This window comes from Sander lucioperca, chromosome 9 (genome assembly GCF_008315115.2).
Source record: "Sander lucioperca isolate FBNREF2018 chromosome 9, SLUC_FBN_1.2, whole genome shotgun sequence".
Lineage (NCBI taxonomy): Eukaryota > Metazoa > Chordata > Actinopteri > Perciformes > Percidae > Sander > Sander lucioperca.
In genome coordinates, this window is record NC_050181.1 from 34,875,791 (window position 1) to 34,888,407 (window position 12,617).

The 12,617-nt window shown below is 40.7% G+C and overlaps 1 long non-coding RNA gene across 1 annotated transcript; it reads left to right on the forward strand.

Moving 5' to 3' along the window:
- The first annotated feature begins 5,349 nt into the window (after window positions 1–5,349).
- Window positions 5,350–12,560, forward strand: LOC116048789. The gene is made up of 4 exons (XR_004104743.2): window positions 5,350–5,591; window positions 6,884–6,886; window positions 7,349–7,360; window positions 12,550–12,560. It is a non-coding gene; the product is annotated as an uncharacterized LOC116048789 (long non-coding RNA).
- The last annotated feature ends 57 nt before the right edge of the window (window positions 12,561–12,617 follow it).

The following is a 12,617-nucleotide window of genomic DNA, read 5'->3' on the forward strand; positions in this document are numbered from 1 at the left end:
CATACTAAAAGTTTACCAAAGTTTGACTCAGGTCCTTAAAATGACCATTACTCCTTTGTATTCCTCCTAGACCAGGAATACTGGTGCCTGATACATGTTTTGGCCAAGTAATATTCTAATTAGCATATTTGCATGATAGATAAGTGATTACAAGTACAATTATATATTAAAGCAATTGGTTACAAGCATATTTATGTGAAAAATAAGGGTGAATACAATTACATACAATTTAATAATACAATTTCCCTTAAGTAATTGCATATTTCTCCTTTCCCATATCAATTGAATAAATTCATTAGAAAGGTGTGGTACTGTAAAATTTGTCAAAACAGGGCTGCCACGTGAAGGCTCAGTACCGCTAACCCCGTTTATTTTTTGTGTTTTATTTTTTTATAGATTTTTTAAATATTTTTTTATGAGTTTTGTTTTTTTGCCTTTTGTTTTTTATACTTTTTAAAATACTTTTCTTATTTATACACATCTTTTCTATTTTCTTCAGTTGTTTCCTCTTATTTAGTTTATTTTTGATACTTTTTTGCACTGTGACCTTCACTAGATTTACCATTAGTCGTCACGCTCTTCCTCCCATAGAGGTTGATTATAGTGATTCTCACAATTCCCAACTTGACATGGTCCACAAGCAGGCAGGCATGGTAGTCCGTATGTCCTGCAACTGCACCGTTGTGTTCGGCAGGCAGTTGTGCAATTATAGTGGATCATCTGCAGGAGGCTTTCTGGGGCAGCAGTCTTACTGGTCATAATTGGCAGGAACCGGTTGTCCACCAGTTTCCATCCCCAATCCACTGTGTTCATGGCACCTTCCTTTCCAATTCACACCATGATCTTGAAGTAAACTCTTTGGCAGTGGTATTTGGTTGAGGACTCAGTTGGAGGCAGACGTTATGAGGTAACAAATGATTTGGTGGTAACGATTTTCTTGCTAAAAAGGTTGTAGCGCAAAGAGGCAAGTGAATCGGTACTCTTTCCACCAAACAACACTGCCATTGCCTTGGTCCCATGGTCCTCTATGACATTCCTTGCTTGATGTGGGAGCAGAAACACATCTGCACAGGACTGGATGGTTGATTCACCATTCACAAGTTTCTGGAATGCTGTCTGTTTGCCAACACTAAAAGTGCGTGAAGTTGTATCACATCCTGTGAAGGCATGAATAAACAGCAACTGGAAACACAAGTCACTACCCAGGACTTGTTTCATCTCACTGATGTTGCACACTTTAGTAGCTTTGGACTTGAACGAAAATAGAGGCCTCTATTGTTCGTCCCAGCATAGTAGAGGAGAAGAATGAGTAAGTCTGTATCCTCCCCTATCAAGGTTGTGGGCTGATGTTCTGAGGCCTTGACTGCAGCTTTGACAATGTCCACGTCTGCATCACCTGATGCATTGATAGCAGTGCAGCCCTTCTTCTCCAGCTCCTCGGTCATAAGATTGATAAGTCCTTGTTTGTTGCAAGATCTGGAAAGGAAATCATCCTTTCTTCCCACAAACTCAGTCTCTGCATTGAAGTTAACGATGGGGTAAGTGTTTTCACCACGTCTCTGATGCGTATTTTCTTTGATGGAAGAACCTTCGCTATAACCAGTGGTGGAGGAAGTACTGAATCTCAGTACTTAAGTAAAAGTACAAATAACCAGAAACATATTTACTTTAGTAAAAGAAGTACCACAATGACAACCCTACTTAAGTAAAAGTAAAAAGTACCTGATTTTAAATGTACTTTAAGTATTAAAAGTAAAAGTACTTGCATAACGATTTATTCTCAATCTTATTTGCATATTGCCATTTTAAATGGTAATATGCAAATAAGAAAAAAAGTTGGTTCGTTAGTTTGCACCTTGGTCAGTGAGGGCACTGTGTCTAGCGACCCGTGATTTACAAAGGGGTGGTTCAGTTATTTTGATGCTGATCTTGGACAGTATCCATACTGTCCACTACCACAAACAAGGCCTGGCTTTTAAAAAAAGTTCCTATCTTAACCAGCATAAAACGGAACTATGTTGTTAGAATCAGAATGCGGTTGGTTTTATTCATGGATGTATTTTAAGACAGTTTTATTTCCTTTAACCATGGGAGCGTAAGCAAATAAAGTGTGTGAAGCAGCGAAAATGGGGAGGAGATGTGAAGAGGTCCAGCCAAATAAAATGAAATCAGTAAGACGTTTTGGCAAGGGGAAAAACTGATCAGAAAATGTAACAAAAATGTAACGGAATGTTGTAGAAATGTAGTGGAGTACAAAGTATAGATAATTGCTGCAAAATGTAACAAAGTCAAAGTCAATAGTATGCACTATTGAGTCTACTTAAGTAAAGTACAAATACGTGAAAAATTTACGAAAATTTAAGTACAAAGTATTTGTATTTCGTTACATTCCACCACTGGCAATAACCATCAAAAACGACTGTTGCTCTACCATCATCGCGTATAGTAAAGTCTGCGTATGACTGTGCAATGGCACCGTAACTGTCACCCTTTTTCCATCCCAAGCGGTGAACCAGGGAGCCACTGTCAAGGACATAATGCTCAGTTGGTGGGATGGAATCCAGAACAGTTTTGTTAGATTTCTTGCTTAAGAACTCTGTGACTGCCTGCTCTAGTTGGGACTTGTTGGCTTTACAGAAGATTTCCTTGCCTTCAAACAGGGCTGCAGGAAATGAGCAGAGCTCATAGCTCATTACATCTTCCAGTGAAAACTGTCCTGGACAGTTTTGTTAGATTTCTTGCTTAAGAACTCCGTGACTGCCTGCTCTAGTTGGGGCTTGTTGGCTTTACAGAAGATTTCCTTGCCTTCGAACAGGGCTGCAGGAAATGAGCTGAGCTCATAGCTCATTACATCTTCCAGTGAAAACTGTCCAGTTTTCCAACATGATCAGGAACCATTGGAACAGCAAAGCAGGATCAATGGTTCGATCTTGGGCAACTTTGATGGTGGAGTCATCTGCAAGGGTTTTTGCCCGGTCTTTCCGTTTGAAGGATATTCCAAAAACGGGTTTTCCAATCATCTTTTCAATGTCTCAAACTCATGCACATTCACCTCCTCTTTGGCAACAACACCAGTTACAATGTTTCTCAGAGATGGGTCTGGAGAGAATGGTGTGCAAATGCTAAACTTTTCCTTGATCTTTTCTAGATCAGAGTGATCTCTCTTCATCCTTGCTTCTGAGGATTCTCGGTGCTGCTCGCTGGTCATGTAGGTGAGGTCATTGAATCCCTGCATGGCGTTGTTGTATTCAGATGTGATGGGTGTAAACATGGTCCACAATGCTCACATTTCTTCAGTCATTCCACTTCCATGGGTCCAGCCTCCACTGCTTTTCAAGGATCACATTAATGTCTGTTCGATGACCAGGTCAGAGCTACCCAGCCTGCCCAGCCTGCCCAGTACTGGTTAAATAACTTTTACATTGAATGTCAAGTCTGTGTTTTAGCAAAAAAAAGGGTGTGTCCAAAAACACATACTGAGTAGGAGTTACATGACATAGGCTAAACCGTTTAAATCTCTGGTTCACCCCAAACAAAAATAAAACCTTACAGTAATCTCACAAAATCATGTATTCCATAAGTATGTAATCATATCAGTGCAAATTAGACAAGTCCAATGGCTTCATAGACCCAGACAACATGGGGTTAGACACCAACATTACTTGGCTAGGTCAAATATTGAAGGATTTAGGATTTTTTTAAGGGTGTCCTGCCCATCTTGGACGCCATCTTGAAAAGTACACCTTTCTAGTGGTCAAACTTTGGTAAACTTTTAGTATGTTATTAAGGACACCTAATACTACAAAAAACAGCTGAGAAACCTTTTGTTAGAATTTTTTTAGGGTTGTGTGTTTTGTTTTTTTTCATATATGCAGCCGCCTATAGAGGGAGTCCTGCAGAATCTAATACAGATGGATTTGGTACTTTCATGTGATATACATAACAACAACAAAATGACTTGTTTGGGCTCTGGAGAGTTTTAGGATTAGTTTTACTCCTTTAGGCTCTTTTTACCTATTAGATGAAGTGGTAGTTTGACTTTTTGTAATAGGTCAGGACATGTTTAAAAAGCTGCACACTATATGTGTAAGACTTTTTTTTGTTGCTAAATCTGGTACTGAACAACCATGTGTATCTGCACATGACAATTGTCTTTTACACTGATGGATTACCCAGGGGCCCAACGGTTCAGGGGGCCCCATGGCCAGAGTCTTTGTGTTCGGTGACTGTTATTAACATGTCTCTTTGGAAAGTCAAAGGGATCAGTCAAAAGAATGGATGTTCCAATCGCATGTGGGTTGCCCCTGATCCTGATCTGAGTCCTTTAAAGGAATAGTTTGACATTTTGGGAAATAGGTTTTTGTTTATTCGCCTTCTTGCCAAGAGTTAGCCACGAGAGTGGCATCGATCTTCTCATCTGTTAGTTCAATAAAAGATACAGTTGGCTTAACTCAGCGTAAAAACACAAAGCAGAGAAACCTTGTCTGGCTCTGTCAAACCTCACGATGACAATCACCAGGAAGCCACTGTGCCCAGCCAAGAAATAGTCCAGTACATAACCACCATAACAAATGATATAATGTGTTAATTAGTGAGCCAGAGGTGCTGGTAGGTGGACAACCCCCCCCCCCCCCACCCCACCCCTTTGGGCTTTAATGTATCTGTGCATCAGTGTATGCTAAGATAAGAGCCTACAACATGACTCAGATCACACGTGACAACTGCAGAATAACCAAAATAATGGTTACTTATATTATTATTCCAGTCACCAGTCCAGCCCTGAGCTGTAATCACTTGCTGCAGGCCATATAAAGTGTTTGGTTTGGCAGGGAGACCATCAACAGGTGGCTTGAATGCTGTAAATGACACAGACGATGATTTCCTGCCTACATACGAGGGGGCTGTTCATATTTACATTTCCTAACCACAGGCCTTGATAGCTATCAGAGGGTCTCTTCTTGTGTGTGCCTGTGTTTGTGTGAAAGTGGTTTATGTGCATCCGTCCGTGCATGCGTGCGTGCGTGCGTGTGTGTGTGTTTCCACTGGTGACAAAGACAGAATTAATTTCTGTCAAACCAACGTGCCTGTCCTAAACTCTCATGTAGTGGGGGTGTGATGTCTAAAATGAATGCTTTAATGCATTAAAGGGTAACTTTGCTATTTTTTCAACCTGGACCCTAATGTTCCCTTTTTTTGTGTCTAATCCGGTATTAAGCAAGACTGCGAAACAACCTGCAATGTAACTTAATGGGCAATAATTGCACACTTTCAATTTCCAAACACTAAAAGTGCTGTTTTTTTGCCACTGACATGCTCAGATCATTTTTGTTTAACATGAAACAGCCCTGAAATCACTATCGCCAAACCCACCAGACTCCGTTTAAATGAACAGTAACTGTACCATTGTAAAACAAACTTTATTCAAAGTCGAAAGAAACAAAATAAAAGCCGTCTTGGTTCATCTTTCTACTGTTCCAACAATCACCAATCTGGTTTGGCTGAAATAAACCCTTAGTTCACTCATTTACATGTGACGATATGCTGGCTCTATACACGCTAAAAGTAGTGATTATTTCAATGGAGTCTGGTGAGTTTGGCAATGGTAATTTCGGGGCTGTTTCCGGTTAAACAAAAAGGATCTTACTCTTTAACAAAAAGGTCTGTCTCTGTAAGGATCCTTTCCATAATGTTGGCAGACACTTAGAATAATATCCTGAGCATGTCAGTGGATGCAAACAGACGGTGAACAGATGCCCAGAGTGGTTACATTGTAGATCGTGTCGTGGCTGCAGCAGTCTGGACTAATAAAATTTTTTTTAAAAAGTTGTTCCCATAGTCACTTAGACACAGAAACATGGGGAAATAGAGTCACCCTTTAGCAGGTGACCCTAAGCTTTGTAGGCCTTAGATGTAGCCTAGTTTATAGAGTTTTAGGACCATCGCTGTCTTTCTGCTCTCCTTTTCTTTTGCTGAGTTTCTGTATGGGAATCTTTTTACTTTAGAGGATGTGGTTTGCTCAGTAATACATTACGTGCCAAAGAGCTGTGCTCTAGTTCCTCCATGGAACTTCAATAATGCAATATATCTCCCCCGCAGTTTGCATTATAGCAACATGTTTTCACTGTTGTGTGGAAGTAGCTGATGAGATTTCAGACAGATTATTACTATGTTTGACCCACTTAGCCTTTTTCTCAATACTATCTTAAAACAGTAGAGGATTCCCCCTGCTATACAACATGGTTCAAAAATAATTTTAAAATAAGAGTACAACAAACACCTAAGCTCAGTATTGACTCAACAGAGTGCATAAGTAAGAGAGCAAACATAACTATAGTGGCTAATTTCTATTAAAACAACACATTCACATGTAGGAGTCTTAGATTCAAATGTTTGTATAAAATATTCCAATGAATGTATTACACTTGTCTAGATATTAATTGGCCAGGCTTTAGTCCACACTCCCACACTGGGAAGTCACAGGTTTGAAGTTTAAACATCTAAGAATCAATAAAACGATGCATCTTAGAGCCAGTTTCCAGGAAGACTGAACCATCAGACAATACTGATTGTCAGTCTGTATTACAACAGGACAAGGCTGTAGGCAGTAGCTCTCGGTTTTCTGTTACCGTTTCACAAATACTCTCACATTAGTGGACATGATCTCAAAATATGCTTGTACACATCACTTTTTATCTTTATCATTTGGCATACATTGTGCTAAAACAACATTTTACAGGATTTTAACCCTCAGAAGACGTACATGTTCGGTTTTTGGTGTTTTAAGCCCCCAAGTCGTCTTCCAGGCAGCGCTGCCTGGAAGGCACTAGGATTAGGCAATGGTTAGGGTTAAAGAGTGGTATTAATCTTCTCCTCTTTCCACCAGAGAGTGACTGTTCCTTTTGGAAAAACGTAGTCTGCAGGACTTTTACTTGTAATGGAATATTTTTTACGCTGTGATATTACACCTTTTTCTTAAGTAAGGGATGTGAATACATCCTGCGAGACTAGTTGATATCGAAGAGGCTTCATGTGAGGCAGTTTGAATGTAGAAGTTGATGCATGGTTTGCACAAAACAAAGCACTCACAGCAGAACAGTTTCAATTCCAGAAACTAGAGGCATGGCGTGTGTGCCGAGGTAATTTCTGCTAAACCACACTGGTGCACAGCACACACATCAGAGCTGTTAGCGGGGCAACGTGCTGCTTGGCACACGAGCTAACCACAGCTGGTGATGCATGGGGTGCTAGGGTGTTTATCAAGTATTACACGTGGGCGGTGTTCTGTACAATAAAGTAATAATGGTACAATTAAAGCAACAAGGCCCTTGTTTGCTCATGGTAGCATCAGGATGTTGGCTCTGTGGGTTGTGCTGCTTGGCTGAGTTAACCCTTGTGTTGTCTTCACCGTCCTCCATGAACTTGTCATTCCGGGTCAAAATTGAAAAATGCGCTTTGTTTGGAACTTTTCTGATGCTTTTTTTATGCTTTTGGTGCTTTTTTAAACGTTTTTATCCCTCTTTTCAACGTTTTTTTTTAATTCATGGTCAATAAACCTAATAAAATATAACATTATACCTAATTTTTGAGTTTGAAAAAAAGATATTATGGATTATTTTGACTGATACAATAGTTAAGATAAGAGGATGTTGAGTGAATCACAGACTGGTTTATGTCAAAGTTTGGTCGGGATGCTGTTTTGAAACCATTTAAACATTTTTTTTCAAAAGCTATGACATTAAATAATGGGTTCCATAGGGAACGTACAACGTACATGCATGCATCCAAGTTATTTTGTGGCAATTTGGTTGTAAGAAACCCATATTTCTGATAGAAAAACTTTGAAAACGGGTCAAATTTGACCCGAGGACAACACAAGGGTTAATGTCACAGAGCAGAATGACATCAGGTTCAGGCATGGTCGTTGCCCCGTTGTTTCTGTCACCAAATAGGCTAACCGTGCTCCATATACAATATACATGTATATACTATAATATACAATAATTCCTACAAAATGTGATCTATTTTGGTTTGAAATGAATATTTAACAGGGTATTAATATGTTCAACGAAATTGCCAGGTTTGGTTGGACTGTACCCCCAAGATGTTGAACTATTCCTTTAATTTTGACATACAAACACATTGGGGAACATGTCTGCTTCATTGGCCTCAGTGAACTAGCATTGCTTCTCACAGCGTAAGCCTCTGATTATAAGTCTAATCCATTTTGGATTGGTGGTATTGTCGCTGAGGATATGCATCAGTCAGCTGTCAGTGTGTGGCACAATGGGGCTGGGGCAGCCGGCCAGCCATTGGGCCTACATGTCACATCCTGTTGGTGATAAGACTCAGCCGACCCCCCAGTCTGGCACCAGGGTTGTCCTACTGTGCACACATTATCAAAAAGAGTTCAGAGTGATGGCGTATCTTCTATACGTGTGAACGAATAGCGACAGAATTAGCTCTGTTCTATAAGAAATACATTTAAATGAGTGAAGGAAAAGTACCATTCTAAAACAAGACTTGAATTGAAGACAGATGCTTCCTCTTTTTACTATTTTGCTTCTTCAGTCAAATCTTATTTGAATAATTTGGTTACATCTCACACACACACACACACACACACACACACACACACACACACAATGTTCTTCAGAAAAATCAGTCTGAAGGGTTTTTGAAAGAATTCTCCTGAGTGTGACTGAGTGTGGTGGGTTAATGTGTGTACACACTCAACTACAGCATACTGCAATACACTGCTCTGCACATTTCACACACACACACACACACACACACACACACACACACACACACACACACACACACACACACACATCGGACAAATGAGGACGTGTCATGTTTTTGGTTGTGATGTGTGATTACTCAACAACCAGCTGTTGGAGTCATCTATATCCATTAGTAAGTGAGTAAAGTTTATTTCTAGAGTACATTTAGACACAGCTTAAGCTGACCAAAGTGAGCGCTGGTAATGTATAAAAGAACATTGAAATGTAAAAATAATAAGTAGAGAGGAAACACAAAAACAACATCCCAACAGCAGCAAATCAGCAACAAGCAGCAAATATAGAAGTATAGACATGATTAGTGTGTTAAAAAGGCCAGTGAGTAGAAAACGTGTCTTTAGATTTAGATATCAAAACGGAAATGGAGGGAGCAACATGTGATATCTGAAGGCAGCAGGTTCCACAGTCGCGGAGCAGCAACTGCAGAGGTTTGAGTGGAGATCGGGGGACATACAGGAGAGATTTTTCATCAGATCTAAGAGACCTCGGGGCTGAGTGCCAGTTTATAAGATGCGTAGTATGAAATGGTTATGGAATAATGAATTACAAACGGGAAGCGGGAAGTTGTTTCACAAAAACATGATGAAATAACCTAATCCTAACCCACTTCCTTTTAAGATGCAAAAATGTCAAACGGCTTCGATCAGCAGTGCCATGTTGTTTGCCATGTACTGTACCATCATGTAGGTTTGGAAACCAGTGCAGCTTATTATCACGCCAACACAGAAAGAAAGAGCTCTTTATGGGCTGAATTCTCAAGAAGACACCCTGAATTCAAGTGCAGTGTGGATCTGAAGTTGTGGATCATATGTGAACAAAACTGGCCCTGTTACAGTTGGATAATGAAAAAGACATTTGAACCAGATTTGCTGGTTGTGAGCATTGAATTACCAGCTGTGGCGTTAAGCTTCCTGCCTGCATGTATATGGGCTTGTCTCTGCAGGATGTGCACACATTGTCATCCTTGTGTGCGTAGTAAAAAACGGCCGTGTTTCTCATCACCTGCGAGTTGAGTATTCTGTCAACAAACAGGAGTCCAGCAGGTATAAAGGGGTGTGACCTTTGGGTGAGCATGCAAAAACACGTTTGCTGTGTTTGACCGGTTCTGTGCAGTGGCTGAGCTGTAGCAGGCCTAAATATGTGTTTGGTCTGTGTGCAATGAGACAATGCTCATCTAGGTCAATATTTAGCATCATCTCTGAGTGGTGTTTGTGGTGTCTAATGTCTGCAGAGATGCTTTTTGAAGCTGTTTCAAACACGGGCAGAGCCAGACGTTTAAACATTCAGCTCAGCTCTGCCCAAAGCTATAGGGAAGTCCAGGGGCGTGCTCCATTTACAGCAGCTATATGCATTATTTTTCAAGCTATATTTGATAACAGAATGCCTACAAATCTGTACATTATTTGGGAAAAACACGATAGTTGCCAAGGGAAAATAATCATCCTGTCGTAGAGCCTACATCCTGTTTTATATTTATTTGATGTGATTTCTTTATCATTCTGAAACCAGAACTTGTTGAGCAAGTTGAGGACGACTCATTGTCACTTCTTCCCCCTAAAAAGAGGCACACATGTTCTGATTAATTTTTTAAGTTACATGACGTAGGTAGGGTAGGAATTTGGCATAAACAGCATTACTAATCTTGAAACCTATTCTTAGTTCACAGAGTTCACAGACTGAATGGCGATTTTTTTCCCTCCAGTAATAGAACTTTTGCTCCATTGATTTGCTGGTCCAGTCAGCGGTGTTGCCACAGTTATTTTGAAAAAGTAACTTAGTTACTTTACAGATTACTTGGTTTTAAAAGTAACAAAGTTAGATTACAAGTTACTTTATTAGTTACATTCAACAACTGCCGACAACACCCCCACAGCCTCAACATAAAAATGACAACCGGTTTACTGTAAGGCAGCTCAGCAATGCCAGTAGTAGGGATCTTGTTTATTATGGCATGAAAGAGAGCGAGTCAACTGGGTTAAGGGCAGCATTTCCGCTACAACATGCTGCCTGATCAAGTTCTTCAACTCTCCCCCACTTACTGGTTTTGCACCGAAGTCCAGCTTTGTTGTTTGGGTGGTGGGGGACCTCCTGCTCTCTGCTTCGCACCACCTGGTGGGACTTGCTCTGTAAGTTTGACTGCAGTGCTGCGACTCCAAATGTTTCTTCAAATTGGATGTAGTGTTTTTGTAGCTAGATAGCACTTTGTCGCCACCAGCACAGAGTGTACAACGAACCTTAATATTGCCGTCTTTAGCTGACACAAACTCAAAATAGTGACTGTATTTCCAGCTAGAAAACGCGCATCTCTCTCCTCCCTCCATTGTTGTTTACGTTTGTGTCGCTGCGTGGTACACGTGACCTGTCCACATGCTGAAAACGTGACTTGTCGCATACATGACTTCACTCCCCGAGACGCAAGAAGAAAGCAAAAATATATATTTTTACTAAGGAAAATGACAAAAATAGTAACGCACAGTGACTTGGATAAGTAACTTTAATCTGATTACTGGTTTGGAAATAGTCACGCGTTAGATTACTTGTTAATGAAAAAAGTGGTCAGATTAGAGTAACGCGTTACTAAGTAAAACCCCTAAAAAAAGCTTTCGAGGGGGCGGCCTCTGGCTCACCCAGTGGGAGCGTTCACCCTGTGTGGGCTGGGTCCTTCGCAGCGGCGTGGGTTCGAGTCCGACCTGCTACCCTTTGCTGCGTGTCGTCCCCCATCTCTCTCCCCCTTTCCTGTCTATCCACTGTCACTGTGTAATAAAGGGAAAAGCCCCCAAAAAATGATCTCTCGAAGAAGCTTTCGAGAAAACATTCAGGGCTGGAGCCCTAGAAGCCACCCCCTCGCTCCGCCCCTGGGTTTAAAAACAACATTTAAACACATTCATCTTGACTAAACTAGTTTTCTATGTAGCTACTGTTCACTGCATTTGTTTTTTATTCAAATCCTGTTGGCTCTGCATTCCAGGAAATTAAAGGGAGTCACATTTTCCTCTGTTATTTTTTCAGTCCCACTATTGAGCCAAAGCCAAACAGTCAGGCACTCTGTTGATCTAACTGCTGCTTCATGAAGAAACTATATACACTTCATGGACTTTGTCCCTCCCTATCTGAACACTTTATAATCCGCACAGTAATGTAAATAGCCTAACAAAGAGAACAGAGTCAAGTTCAAGCAAAGCCGAAAGGGAAGACTTTAAAAAGCAAAGTGTGTTCATGAAGCAGGCCTTATCACAACGGAGGTCTACGGAAGAGGATTAGGGCCACACGTGAACATTTGATTTGAGTTCTGAGATTAAAGTCAGACTCCGAATTCTGACTTTATTCTCTGAATTCTGAATTAATCTCTGAGAATTCTGAGATTCAAATCAGAATCCTGACTTTCTCCTCAGAATTCTGACTTTGATCTCAGAACTCAGAATACAATTTTCACACGTGGCCCTAATGCTAATTTTATTTGAGTTCTGAGTTTAAAAAGTCAGAATTCTGAGATTAAAGTCAGAATTCTGATTTTAAACTCAGAACTCAAATAACATGTTTCACATGTGGCCCAAATCCTCTTCCGTACAGTAGAGACCCATCTTTGAGGAAATCCTGTCGAACACAGCTTGATGGTGTTTTTTGCCCCCAACTGCTCCTTCCAGGCAACGCTGCTGCCTCCAAGGCACCTAACCCTAACCCTAACCCTAACCCTAACCAGTGCCTAAACCTGCTGCCTGGAAGGAGCCGTTGGGGGCAAAAAACACAGATACACTCTAACACAGGCTGACAGATAGAAGCATCTTTATCATTGCAGCTCCTGTCGACCAATCAGCG